General features: G+C 36.1%; 1 protein-coding gene and 1 pseudogene across 14 annotated transcripts in view; both read right to left on the bottom strand.

Annotated features, from left to right (window-relative positions):
* Positions 1 to 15,760, bottom strand: part of Cask (calcium/calmodulin dependent serine protein kinase) — a 340,810-nt gene that overhangs the window by 245,707 nt on the left and 79,343 nt on the right. The gene's annotated exons all lie outside the window — the stretch shown is intronic.
* Positions 15,101 to 15,693, bottom strand: LOC117694082 (ferredoxin-2, mitochondrial-like; annotated as a pseudogene).

Here is a 15,760-nt window from a genome sequence, read left to right as displayed (position 1 = left end):
ACTGTTTCCTACCAGCATGATGGCTCAGCAAAACTGTGGTCCAGTTAGCTACCGCATGCTCTCTTCAACAAAGCTTGAATTTCAGTGGTACTGGGAGACTGGCCTAACCCTCCCTGACTCTTCCACTTCAGCCTTTGGAGTAGTGGCTAGTCCTTCTGTTTGCTAGTCCTATATTTATTTGTCAGAATTCTAGAATTCTTACTAGCCAATACTACAGGGGCCAATAATTCATGATACTAAACTTTGCTTGTTCAAATGCTTGCAGTTAACCCTCTATCTCTGGAAGGAACTATGCACCTCAGGGGCAACCAATTAAAATGATAAAAGCATTCAGCAAATCCTTTGAATTCCTGAAACTATAGATACTAAACTGCTGGTTACAAACAGAAAGAAAATGGCCTTAGAATTTTTCCTTATTTTAGGATTAAACATTTAAAAATATATTATGAAAGCAACAACTGCAAGTACATTTTCTTCCATGATTTTTTTCAGCTAAACCACATACTTCTATTGTGATCTATTGTGTCTATTGCGATCACAGCAAATTAGCTTTGTACTCAAATCTAACCAGTTTCTTACAGAAGAATGTTGTCTTCCAGGCTATTCTACCACTGAAGATGTATCCTTACAGGTTTTTTGTCGAACCTAAGCCATTTACCAAAACTGAGACGTATTTTACAGTTCAAAAGGCAATCATCATCTGTTTCCTTATAATATTCTTAAAAACCATGCTAAAAGTCATATAAAAACAATCTGCCTAAAATAAATTATCTTTTGGTTACAAATCTATTAAAATTCAGTTTTAATGAACAGTGCTAGACTGGATTTTAGTGTCTAATTGCAGAGCACAATATATCCTTATTTTAGTCTCTGATTCGGAGACAAATTATTCACTGTTGTCATATTTATTTTCTTCAATTGAGAACATCTGCTGCTTACTGCTTTGGGATGGAGTAAGGACCAAGACTAACCAAGACCTCATTCAAACATTAAACTAACAGTCTGAGTTTAAAAATATATTTGGTAGGGGCTGGAGAGATGGCTCAGCAGTTAAGAGCACTAGCGGCTCTACCGGAGGACCTGGGTTCAATTCCCGGTACCCACATGGCAGCTCAACTATCTATAGTTCCAGTTGCAGAGGATCTGACACCCTCACAGAAACATTCACAAAAGCAAAGCACCAATGCATGCAGCATATATATATATATATATATATATATATATATATATATATGCATGTACTTGGTATGGCAGAATAAAGACAGTCAGAGATTCTTATCTTTCCCATGTAGAGATGGGATCTATATATTTTCTTCTTCAATGCCCAAAAGTTGTGACTTTTCAGACAAACAATGAAGAGTGGAAAAGAAACTGCCTGTGGATCATTTTCCTAATTATCTAGGTAACCCTGTCACCACATCGCTTGGACTTTTAGTTTTAAAATGTCACATTTATGTGTATAGGTTGTCTAATAATCACAATTTTTTACTCAAAATATGTATTTACATTAAAATATATTATATTATTTATCTACATAATAGTACTAATATTACTAAATAATATTTTACTAAATAACAGTTATATTATTATTATTATTATTATTTAATCATTATGCTTGGTGACAACTGCCTTTACCTGTTGAGCTATTTCACTGGCCCCATGTCAGAACTATTTTAATATAAACTCACTTAGCTTCATTTAGTAGAAATCTTTTACTCACCTCATGCTCATAAGCACCGATTTTACTTAATTGAAAATCATTATATGATTCTATAAATTTTAAATTTGTATCGCCTTACAGAAAATTCCATATTATAATTATTTGAATATTTGTTCTTTATTTTTGCCATCAATATCCTAATTTTGTATTCTATTGTATGATGATTTAAGACTGGAGATTTTTAGAGTGACATCTCACATTAAACTGTGTTCCAATTCTGGCCTTGTATGCCAGCTAGGTAAGTTATTTCCATTTGAAAGCTCCAGTTTCCTCTCTTGTCAACTGGGTACATCAAATCCGGTTGTTAGGAGAACTGAGGAGATAATGATAAGGCAATCTCTTGGCAAAGAGCTTGGTATTGAGTGTGCAGTACGTCTTCTTAGTAATATCATTACCTTACATAATTATACATTACATCCTAGTTATTCCACACAATCACATTCTTGTATCATCTTTATTTGACAAGTGAAGAAACTGAGTTTGGAGCCTCTTTAAAAAGAACACTAATCCTATTTGTGGAGGCTTTGTCTCCGTGATTTAGTCACTTCCAAAAGCCCCACCTCCTAATCCTTGGGGATTAGAATCCAACTATAAATTTGGGGAGAGTCACAAGTTTTCACCTACTTGTAGTAGATTCAAGGCCCCTCTCCCAAGTCAGCTGTTTTTAATATTTTAGACTTGGAAAATAGAAAATTAATTTTATTAGCTGCTCTGTTGACAGTGCATTCGAAAGGAAACACTGATATCCATGAACATTGTTTTTTTTATTGAAAATATTTTTGGACATTCTGCTAACAGTATTAGAACAATTTTTTGTCTTCTCACTGCTTACAAAAACTAGCCCCTCATTGTTTTATTTGGGAAGAAATAAAACAGTAACTAAAATAAGCAAACAGAAATTATAGAGATGAGATTGATGTTGCTAAGATTAAGGTAACTCCAGAATTAATTGACGATACATTGTTGAAACACAGGACAGGGAGATTACACATTACCTATACTACATGATATGCAGTAAGTTGAACTTCAAACATCCTTATTCTTAATCTTAATGCCAGCTCTGTGAGGACAGTAGCATCGTCCTCATGACAGCTGAGGCCATGATGTACAGACAAATTTGGAATGTTTGACTTCAGCTCTTCTCAGGTTTTTCCTGGACCTAGAAGGAAAACTAAAGCCTTTTAGCTATTACTAAATCTCCATGAATAAGAAAAGAATTTTCAAATATAGGGGACAAGATGATCACATTAAAATGAAATGGACTCAGCAGACTCTCTCCCTATATATACATATACATATACACATACATATATGTATGTGCACATGCATGTGCAAACACACGCACAAACACAGATACAAAGGTCATGAACTTAAAAAGAAATGGGGGAGACATCAGAGTTGGAGGCAGAGAAGGTAGGGTAGAAATGATGTAAGCACAAGTACTCACTGATGAAATCTTTTAAAATACTTTTAGAAACAATAAAAAGTTAGTTTCTAAAGCTTAAACAACAGGATTGAGCAAGCAGACAATTATGGCGGAGTTCGCAGATACTTTGTAACATCTTCATTCACATATCCAAAGTGTTAAAAATATGTACCCAATATAGAGACAAACTGGCAGAGCTTCTTCAAAAGCCAACAGTGCTTACTAACTTTATACTCAATGGTGAGTAATTTGGCAATCATTCCTCAAATAGCAAGGTCAAATCTGCTGGTAGTCATTTCTGAACTAACACAGAATGGAAACAACTTACCACATTGATGGGGAAGAAATTTAAGCAAGCCAAGCTAAAGGCTAATAGCACAGAAAATACAAGGCCAGTTCAAACTGAAAAATTGTTTTCTAAACATTTCAGAAATGGCATTGTCATAATTTTAGATAAAACTTTTATAATAAGTTTTGAACCAAATGACTTGTCCCCATTTTCTAATTAGCCAATGAAGACAACAAATCAGATTTACTAGTGTCCCGAGTAATCTTTCCTTCATATTTACTATTGGGATGACAATCTTCTATCTGGATTATCACACTTACAGTTCTCTATGCTGTATACCTGTTTGTACTCAGCTGAGTCGTGACCAGTATTCTGCAGAATGGTTACCTAATAAGCACAAAACTAAAAGAAAGTCTTTTAAGAATAACACTTTATCTAAAGAGTTCATCTTTTTTACATGAATGGACAAAAATAACATATTAAAACTGTTCCAGTCTCTTGCCCTTGGAATAGTGCATACCCATTCACTGTACATAACTTAGAAGAGTGTGGATTGCTGAATGTTCAGTGAACTGTCTAATAATCAAGAAACAAGTGTACAACCTGTACCTGAGAAGCCCTACACTCCACCACCAGCCACTGAATAGTTTGAATTCAAACACATTACTCACAGTATTTTTGTATTTTAAATAAATGTGGCTAGATATTGAGTAGTGTTTAATTTTATGTGTATATATGTGTGTGTCGAGGCATGTGTGTCATGGCATGCATGTGAAAGTTGGAGGAGAACTTTGAGGAGCTGGTTCTTGCCTTCCATCTTATTGATGCAGGGTCTCTCTTGTTTCTGCTACTGGGCTGAATACCCCAAGCCAGCTAGCATCTGAGCTTCCAGGCAAGTATCCTGCCTCAGCCTCCAGTCCTACATACAGTAGGAGTACTGAAATTACAAAAGAGGGACACATTTGCTTTCTAATATAGGTTCAGATGATTGAACTCAGGTCATCAGGCTTGTGCAGCTGGCACTTTTATCTGGTGAGCCATCTCCCCAGCCCAGAATGAGTAGTCCTTTATACCAGGCTTCTTTTACCTATCATGCTTGTGGGAGTCATCTATATTTTGTATATAACAAAGATATATCTATTTTCTTTTTATTGTTTCACTATATGAAGACACTATAATTTTCTGTGTTATTCTTTTTGGAACATGGGATGTTTCTAATTTAGACCATCATGAAGAATTCTACTAAAACCACACTTTCACATTTTTATTTTTTGGTAGATACATATTAAAGCATTTCTATTTAGTGTACACATAAGGAAAGAAAATGCTAATCATAAGGATATTAAGGTATTCGGTATGCATGCAGCTTTGGTAGATACTTCCAGTTTACAAATTTATTCTTGTACTAGAAGAGGTCTTGGTGGTTTTACATCTTCACTGACACTTGGAATCGTCATTTTCACTGTTAGCCATTCTGTTAGTAATGCAGTGCTGTCAATTTGTGGTTTAATCTGAATTTCTCTAATGATTAAGTTGTGTACCACTTACTGGTCATGTAAGTGAATTTCTTTTTGAATTCTGAAATATTTTTCAAGGTTTTTGAGCATTCCTGATCTGTGTTTGGGATCTTTTAGGACACCTAGACGTGACTTCTTATATATAGTATGAGAAGAGTCACCAACTACTGCCATAGCTGATTACACAAGCTCATTATAGACAGCTGCAGAATAAACTTGCACAACAAAGTAGTCTAGATAACCCAGAGAGTTGGCCAGGTTAAGACGGACAAATAGTATTAGAATCATTTATTTTTATAGTCCAACTTTAGAGTACTGACCATAAAGATGTAACAAAACCATGTGAACTTTAACGGGTGCTAACCAGTCAAAAATCGTCATGCACTATTAATATCACACCATTGATTTGCTGTAATATCCCTAGAATCAGAAATATATTCAAAAATATATTAAAAATAGTCACCAAGTGTCTATTTTCTGCTGGGCAGAAAATATTCTAGATGGTTTTGAGGTGTGGGATATGTAAAGCCAAGAGAATCTGAACACTGTGATATAAAGTAGGGGAAGGAAGTCTGAAGTGGATACTTGCCATTAAAATGTGTTTATTCACTTTGGTACAGATACAATCTTTACTACAGCAGAAGCACAAATTGCATCTCTTTATAGACACTGCTCTTTTTTTTATACTTGTCATTAAAATATTTTAATTACATACTCGATTTTCATGTTACTAGAAAGGTTGAGTTCATGTAAATCTGTCAACTTAAAAATACTGTCTTAACCCATTTCTAGGCTTAACAACTTTCCACATAAGGCGTAAGCACTCTAGATGTAATGTCATCAATTGACTACAAGGGAATTGGACAAAAAAGAACTGACACAGGTGATAAAAATCTGATACAAAAAAACTCTGATACAATGAACAAAATAAGGAATCCACCTTAGGAAAACTGTAAATGCTCCTTGGAACTAGGCATCCCTCTTTAGAGGCTCTTGAAAGCTGTGTATATTGACATGTACAAAAGGTAGTGATTCTTACATGCTATGGGTGTCTAAGCCAGGGCAATTCCAGTATCTGCCCAACAATGAAGCCATTTCCTCGTGCCTGGTCAAATACAACAATGTTCAGCTCAAATTTGAATCTTATTGACATCTATATATATATAAAGGCTGAGAAACCTTGTCTCACAAAGACAAGATACTGTGTTATAGCCTAGCAATGCTACCCTTTCATTTCTATTTTGACTGTACTGGGAATGGAACCTACAGCCTCACAGACACTAGACAAAAGAAATAAGCTATATGCCCATTCTGTGGTGCTACTTTTAAACATACACTCAAAAAAAAAACCTCAAACATATATATCTATGAAAAATCATATACAACTGGTTTTTTGTTATTCATATTTCTTGTATTTTTCTAGTCAGCCCATACATGGGATAAACACTGAACCATTGCTCTACAGAAGAAATAGAGGGTTAGGTTCCTGTAAATTTCTGATCACATATTTCTGGCCAACTGATCAGTATATATCCTCTATATGTTTGTGTAAAGATACATTTGTTCACATATATTAATTTGTTAACTGAACTCACTGCCAAGAGCTCTGTCATTCATATCTGAATTGTGCACTTCCTTTGTAAGGCACATAATAGCATTCTTACATTTAAGGAATGCTAGGCAACACTTTGGCAGTACACTTGGTGGCTACTTTTAAGCAGCTAAATCAATAGCAAAAAGCACAAAGAAAGTGAAGTGTGGAACTAAACAGACCTTGAAAGGGACACTTATTTACAGAATGAGAGCTAAAATAAGAAGAGAAGAGCTGCACCGTTTAACCTCAACCAGGAACCCAAGTGTTAACAATTCAAAGTTTCACTGCTTTGCAGGTCTGTGGGTGACCACAAAAGTGCCACAAGTATTAGTTTGAGAGTTACAAAAAAATGTTGCTGAGTAGATGAATGTATAAAGTACAAAAACCATGAATGAAGACAGATTCTAATGCTAATGTTAACAGCAGCATTACATATGGCAGCTAATAAAGTCGTCCAATACCAATTATGTTAATGAATGGGTATACATCCATACATTAGTATACAATGTAGCATATCCATACAATGGCCAAATGGTGGGACTGGGTTATTAACTCACAGTCAAAATTTCTGACCCAGAATTGTTCCTGTCTAAAAGAACTTCAGGGACAAAAATGGAGAAGAGACTGAAGGGAAGGCAGTCCAGTGACTGGCCCACCTTGGGATCCATCTCAAGGGGGAAGGGGGATAACCAAGGCCTGACACTATTACTGATGCTATAATGTGCTTACAGACAGGAGCCCAGCATGGCTGCCCTCTGAGAGGCCCAACAAGCAGCTGACTGAGACAGAGGCAGATACTTACACCCAACCATTGGACTGTTGTTGGGGACCCCCATGGTTGAATCAGGGGAAGGACTGAAGAAGCTGAAGGGGAGAGTGACCCTATAGCAAGACCAGCAGACTCAACTAACCAAGACTCCTGGGAGCTCACAGACACTGAGCCACCAACCAGACAGCATACATGGGCTGGTTCGAGGCCTTCTAGACATATGTAGCAGAGGACTGCCTGTTCTGGCCTCAGTAGGAGAAGATGCACTTAATCTTTGAGAGGCTTGAGGTTTGAGGAAAGGGGGAGGTTTGGTGGGGGGGGGGAGCTCACAGACACTGAGCCACCAACCAGACAGCATACATGAGCTGGTTCGAGGCCTTCTAGACATATGTAGCAGAGGACTGCCTGTTCTGGTCTCAGTAGGAGAAGATGCACTTAATCTTTGAGAGGCTTGAGGAAAGGGGGAGGTTTGGTGGGGGCAAGTACACCCTCTCAGAGGAAAGGGGGAGGAGGAATGGGAGGAGGAACTGTGGGAAGGGGGACCAGGAGGGGGGCAACAACTGGAATGTAAATAAATATTTTTTTTTTAAAAAAGTGATCAGAACACTAATCCAATCCACAATGTGTAGATGCATTTTTAAAACATGGTAAGTGAAATAAAGCAGCCATAGGGTCTCCTATTGTATGACTTCATTAATGATCAAAATGTGGAAATCCATAGAGACAAATTAGATTCAAAGATGACAGCTTGGTCACAGGTTCATGGGTGAAGGATCATAGGTTTACAGGAGGCTAAAACTTTCTTTCGAGGTTGATGTGAATGTTATAGTGATAAGAGTTGTGCCAGTGAAAACCACTGAAAATATACAGGCAAAGGATTTTATGATATGTAAATTACATATGAATAAGACATTTTTAGTATTTTTATTTTTTGGATATTTTTATTTCTTTTTTATCGGATCTTTTATGTATTTACATTTAAAACGTTATCCCCTTTCCCTGGTTTCCCCTCCGGAACCCCCCATCTCATCCTCTCTCCCCCTGCTTCTATGCGGGTGCTCTAGTATTTTATTTTTGATTAACATATATTAAGTTCTTATCAATGAGGCTGAGTTTGCTCTTACAACAAATGCCAATACCAGAAAGTAATCAAATTTAGCCTCCTCTTATCTCCCTGCTTCTAACTACCCCAGACCTGGAGCTTATCCTTCCCTAACTCCACCAATACTACTGTTTGTAGCTTGACTTTTTTGTTTTTAAAAAAGGACATATAATATTTGTCTTTCTCTAGCTGACATATTTCACTAAACAAAATGTCTTCCAATTCCAACGAGCTTGCTACAAATGACAGGATCTGACTCTTCTATATAAATGAACAATATGATGTGCACATATAATGTATTTTCTTTATCCATACACCTGTTTGAGGGCACCTAGGCTGGTTCTATCAGCCACTGTAGATAGTAAGTACCACCATGAACAGGTATCTTGTTTGCATGCTTGCATGCTGACTTTATTTCTTTTGGACATATACCCATAAGCATGAAAATTGGATTATACCATGAGTTTATTTCTGAGGTCACTCCATACCACTCTATAGTTCTATTAATTTACACACACAGAAAATTTACACATGTATATATATGTATATATATATACATACACATATACACATACATACATACATACATTTTATAGCCATTTCCACTGGGGTAAGATGATAGGTAACTCACTGTAATTATTTTTCAGTTGTTTTTATTTTATGTGCATTGGTGTTTTGCCTGCATGTATTTCTGTGTGAAAGTGTCAGATCTTGGAGTTACAGACAGCTATGAGTTGTCATGTGGGTGCCAGAATTTGAACCTGGGTCTCTGGAAGAACAGTCAATGCTTATAACCACTAAGCCATCTATCTCTCCAGCCCCTAACTGTAATTCTAATTATTAATATCATTTCCTGTGTAACTATAAAAATTAAGCATTTTTTCAAGTATTTGTTGATTATTTTATTTCTTCTTTCAATAAATATCTATTCACATCCATTGCTTATCTTTTGTTTTATCTTGAACTCATTAAATATTTCAGGTTGATTTGGATGCTACCATCCTCTTCTCTCAGCCTCCTGAACCCTGGGATTAAAGGGATGTACCATTATCCCAAGAAGATATAGTTTATTTTTCACCATGGAGTTATGGATAAGACCCAGGCCTTGTTCATAAGTACCACTACCACTAACCACCGATGTCCCCAGCCCTTCATTTGCCTATTTACAAAAGAGTACATTGATTTTTAATTTTGTGTGTGTACATACAGGTATGCTGACAAATGCTTGTACATAAGTGTGTGAAAGTGTATTGCCACAGTGCATGTGTGGAGGTCAGATGACAATGGGCAGGAGTACATTCTCCTCCACCACAACCATGTATGTTCAGAATACTGGACTCAAATTATCAGGCAAGAACCTTTACCATCTATCTGGCCTTCTGCCCACTTTAAAAGTTAGATTTATTTGTGATATGTATTTTAGGTCATATATGTAACTAGCTATTAATCCTTTGTCATCTATACAGTTGGCAAATTGTTTATCTAATTTATATGCTGTTTCTTCTCTATTGTTTTAACCCTATTATTGTTTTTTTTTTTTAATAAGTAGATGGAGATGCCTAGTGCTTCATAAGAGCAATCTCTTTTTGGTTTATATACCATGAATTCCATAATGACTTAATAAGTAATTATTTCTACTGATCCATCAGCTAGTAAGTTGGTTGTGGTCCATGAATTTTACTGAAAGTAAAAAGAGAATCAATTTAACTAATTCCCCCTTTCAAACCCAATGCCAGTTTTCAACATGCATTTGGCATTCTAGAGGCATTTATAGATATTGTAACATATAACAATGTTTTAGATAGGAGAGAAGAAGAGTCATTGTAATGTGAGTCAATAAAATATTATGAAAGAGGATATAAAAGAGAAAAATTGTATATCCATAATGAACATTTTCTTAAGCTTATCAACTTTAGAAATAATGAAGGAAGATGAATTCTGAAATTGGTTCCCTTGGAAGTACCAATTTCTGACATTGTATGGGAAGTGTTTATGAGCATTTAGAAATACTTGTGTCCCTGAGTCTGAAGAATGCCTGTTACAGAGTGAAAAATCTAGTATCTGTTCTCTAAATTCCATTTTTCACCTTTTAATTGAATTTATTTATTGGCAAGTAATACTGTTACCACTTAAAATTTACAACTTCCATACTATCTTTGAAATGTTTCAAATTTCAATAGGACAGACTGCTTGTTTCTTCGTATGTTCTTCATATTATTGAGAATGGGGCAGTGTTAAAGGGTATTCAATACTTTAAATCATCTCCAGGTTACTTTCAAATTCCAACTATACTGTTTGGGAATTCATTATAAGATAAGAGTTTGTACTTCTTTAGTATTGATGACTTTTTCTTTTGCAAAATATTTCCAATCTGTGTTTGGAGGAACCTACTACTGATCTAGAGCCCATGAATAATGAGGTTGAACTGTATACATAAAAAAAAAATGCTGACAATAAAGTCTACTCTTTGCCAAAGAAAATCAGGGTTAATAATATATTCTTGTATAAATTAGGAATATAAAAATGATGCAGTAAATATTAATAACCTTTCAAAGACTTTACAGTTGAACATTTGTTAAATTTTACTTAAACTCCCTGATCATGGAAAACTAGCAAATGTTAATAACTTTATCAACTTTTATGGCTTAAAAAACAGCTTCCAACAACAACAAAACCTTTCCTTTATGACTTACATAAGATTCATGTGCTCCTTTATTTATCTATGATAAGGCCAAGCACAGACACTCTGAGTCTTCATTCCTTGCCTTATAATTGATTAGCCCAGCTGCATAATCAATAAGAACACTATACCAGTTAAAAACAAACAAACCCTGTCTCAAAAAAACCAACCAACCAACCAACCAAACAAACAAACAAACAAAACAACAAAAATTTTTAAGCCCCTTTCTTTCCTCCAAGGTCTTTCTAGCTGTGTTTACTCCTCCCATATAAGAAAAATTCTGTTCTGTATGAACACAGATTTATCTGCTAAAACAAATTCTGCTCCCTTTGTTTGACATCTGGAAGATTTGTGTACATATTTCAGTGGACCACAATAAGATCCTGGGTAGGACTAAGAAAAGTTTTCATCCATAATACATTGCAATAGCTCCTTTCTCTTTTTGTACAATACTCCTTTTAAATAAATGCTCTCCTTACTAAGTTAGCATTTGCATTTTTGAATATACATCGAGCTACATAATGTGAACTACTGAAGAATAACAACTGTAATAACAAAATAAGGTTTCTTAGCTTATTTCAAATGCCTATTCATTTAGCCAGAACAACAGCAACTCAAACATGTTAAGAATTGCCTCTCGGTTGCTTTAGACTTAAATATTATAATCAACTAAATGCAAAAATTCTCGTACTCATTTTTTAGACTTTTTCTATCTCCATCTAGCAGGAATTATGCAGCTATCAACCTACCAAAATATCTATCACTGTCTATCTTTATGGTTTTCAGAGAAATTCTCTAAATCACATAATGTAAGTAATAATGAAATAAAGATGTAAGAATAGGTAGCTATTTGTATAAAGAAAGGGGAATAGGGAAAATATTTTTTAAAAATGCACATGTGGTAGAGGTGAGACAACCTTAAAATGCTATATTATTTCAGAATAAATATTGAGCAGAGGCTCTCATTTTACAGTTTATCATACCATTACAGTTCTTGAATATGGCATTAAGATGATATTAAGATTAAATTGAATATATAAACCACAGGGCTTTGAGAGCACTAATATATAAATATGACAGCCTCTTTATCAACAACATCTAATATGTGAGATGAGAAATCTACATTAAGAGACATTTTTAATAATGGCACCAGGAATATAGGCAACATATTAAATGTTCACATCTAGAATTATTACCTAGTGAGTCAATCATTTTAGTTAACAAACAGCCATATACTTCTAGGAATTGGTAATCTAGAAATAATAATCTTTTAAAAATGGGGCATCTGTTTAAAAGCTGACTTTTTAGCTAAACAGAGTTCAACATAGACAGACAGGTAGAAAGGCAGAGGCAGACAGGCAGGCAGGCCGGCAGGCAGGCAGACAAACTGACTGTCTCTTTCTCTGTCTCTCTCTGTCTCTGTCTAAACGTCTCAAAAAAATAGCCAAAGATGTACCATCAATGTAATTTGCTAAAAAAAACATTACTTCTATCATCTAATTCTTTTTTTCCTTTAATATATGCCTCAACAGTAAAGAAAAAAACTAACACAAAAATCCTCTTTCAGAATATACTAGCCAGTGACCCAATGCAATAATTAAATGGGAACTATGGTGAGAAATGGTGAAAATAGACATTCTGTGGGAAATTATACAACTGGCTGCAAGCTGGTCTCTAACTAGTTTTGCTCAGATGTTTCATGTAATACAAAAATCCTTTGTTTTCTCAATAAAACTAATACAAAATATAAATTAAAATATTAGCCACATTTAATTATTTAATGTTCTAGGAATCCATGTTTAATAATACTAATGGTAAAAGTGATTATGTCACAACTCCACAATAAAATCAATTTGTGCATAGGATGAGGCACATACAGAATAATTCAATAACATCTGAAAGAATGGGTGGGGTGTTTATTTTAAATGCTGAATTCACAAATTACAATTTGATTCATTAAATCTGTGACCAGGACTTCGTAATTCATGATGAAAGTGTTCAGAAACTGCACATGACAAAATTAAAGTATACACCTTAATGTCTTGAAATTCACTGTGCTACTTACTTCTTATGCCGTAGCAGAAAAGGAATAACGCTAAGAAAATATCACAGCAAATAAAACATTTTCACATGCATTCTGCACACAGGAGAGGATATAGATTAATTAGCTAGACCAGTAATTATCCTACAAAATGAATGTAAATTCATTATGTAAATTAGAATTGTTAAATATTCATGTTTCCTAGGGAAAGCAAGTAACTGTTTGATGATGCGCTCAGTTACATCAATCACGCTTTGCCTGTACATACCAATTTGAGCTATTAGAAACGAAAACCGTTAGTTAAAATTGTGTTTTTCCATACTCCTGAATATTTGTGAGATAATTATTACTTTTGTAAAAGACTGTACAAACCACAATGCAACTTTTAAAGAGCATCTTTTATTCTAGAATAATTATAGATTAACAGAAATGTACAGAAATAATACAAAGGGGCTTTGTATATCATTAACCTAGTCCTTCCTTCCCTTAGTAACATCTTACACAACCATAGTACAATATCAAATGGAGAAAACTGACACTGCTACAAACAACAGACCCCAGTTTGGTTTCACAGGTTTCCATGCACTAATGCGTTACATGTATAATTACTCAATTTTATCATTATATGAAAATTTATATGAAATTATATTGTCACTAACCAAATGGAAAACAGATGTGTGGCACGAAGAAGCTACTTCACAATGAGCCCAATGCTATTATTCCTTTAAAATCACACTGACCCTGTTCCATGATTTTTCCCCTAACACTGCAGTGTTCCATACAAAACAATCAATATGCCCTGGACCTCTTAAGCAAGCACTGGTGTTGAGCAGTAGTCTTGCAACTTTGTTTTTCTGGAATAATACGGTACCTATTCTGGATATTTTTTGCCTTTTTATAGGACTTTAGAGTCACTTTGTCAATATCCAAAAAAGTAGCTGGCTGGAATCATAATTAGGAATGCAATGACTCTATAGATTAACTTGGGAAAAATAACCTTAACAGTACTGTCTTCCTATCCACAAATATGAGAAAGGCTCCACATTTATTTGGATTTAAAAACAAAAACAAAAAAAAACTGTCATAAGTTTCAAGTTTCCTATATGTAATTCTTATTAAGTTTAATGGTTTTCTACCTTAAAACTCAAATTGTTATGTTTCTGCTACACCCTGTACCTGGCACAGAAATTTCAAGCAGAAGCCATCATGCTTGACATTTTAACATGGGTTCTAAGGATTGAACTGAAGTTCACAGGCTGAGCTGTCTCCTCAGCCCTGAAATAAAAGGATCACTGAAATACAAATATCTGTCTTATGTACAGGAATTTTAGATTTCTTTTGGTTACAATTTGAAAGATAAATCTTTTCTTACCATTTTAACTTGAATGCCTTTTGAATCTAAAATGTCTGGCTAGAACAATGACTCAAACAGGCAGAGGTGCTAGCTGCCAACAAGCATGATGAACTGAGTGTCATCAGTGGGACCTACACGATAGATGGAGAGACAGTTGCCCTCTGACCACCAAATACATACTGTGTAGTATGTACATGCACCTATATGCACACACACACCAATAAATGTAATAAAAATAAAATGTGCCTATTGTAGATAGTATATAATAGGGCATTTTTTTTATCCATTGTGCCTATCTTTGCCTTACTATTAGTTTTGTGTGCGTGTGTGTGTGTGTATGTGTGTGTGTGTGTGTGTGTGTGTGATTTTTTTATTGCAGCTCTGGTTTAAGTCCATTCTTAATTTATAGTTCAATTCTCTTTGGTAGACTGACACACCCAAGATGGAGACCCATCCCCTTCAGGGCTCAGACACTGGCTGTCCCCAGTGGCAGCTCTGGTCTCACACTGTGGGTCCAACTTCTCTTTCCTGGGCAGTCTGTGCTCTGTGGTAAGAAGCATGGCTTTTCTTTTTAGTTCCATGGTTCTGGTCGGTCCGGTGGCCTCATGTCAGTGGGGCTTGAGGATGTGGCCATCCACATAGAAGTTCCTGTTGATCTTGGGAAGAGTAAACTCCTTCCAGCTCGGGGGTCAACACAATCTGGCAGCCCAGCCTAGAGTTCTCCTGGAGCAGTAGAGCCATGTCCAACATGTCATCCTCCCTCTCCTCAGGAGGAGGCAGGAGATCCAGGTGGGCCTTACTCATGTACACATGGCAGGAGGAACAGGCCAGAGATGCTTCGCAGGCCCCTTCCAGGTCCACCTTGTGACGCTAGGCGAGGAGGTATAGAACATTGTCCCCGACTCTGCCCCTCACCGGGATCCGTTTTCCAGAGCGGTCCACAAATACCATGTTGACCCTCGGGACAAACAGGGTGCAGGAAGGAGCTGAGCTGGAGGCTGGCCTGAGAATGAGTGACAAGGCGGGGAAGTGTGGCATGGCGGCAGGCACTCACACATCCTCACCAGCACCCCCCCCCCTTGCCTGTAGTTCCAAACGTCATAGATGTTACTGTCACGTGCTGGGCCCTGGATCCCCAAGATCCCCCGGCCGCCTGTAACAGGACCCGGGCACTCAGACCGTGGGCCACGGAGGCGGCCATGATAGGCCACGTGACCGCTTACAATTAGTTTTAATTCATTTATATTTAATGGTATTACCAATAGGGT

Source organism: Arvicanthis niloticus, chromosome X (assembly GCF_011762505.2).
Source record: "Arvicanthis niloticus isolate mArvNil1 chromosome X, mArvNil1.pat.X, whole genome shotgun sequence".
Classification (NCBI taxonomy): Eukaryota; Metazoa; Chordata; class Mammalia; order Rodentia; family Muridae; genus Arvicanthis; species Arvicanthis niloticus.
Note: the sequence above shows the minus strand (reverse complement) of the source record. Positions and strands in the feature narration are given on the sequence as shown.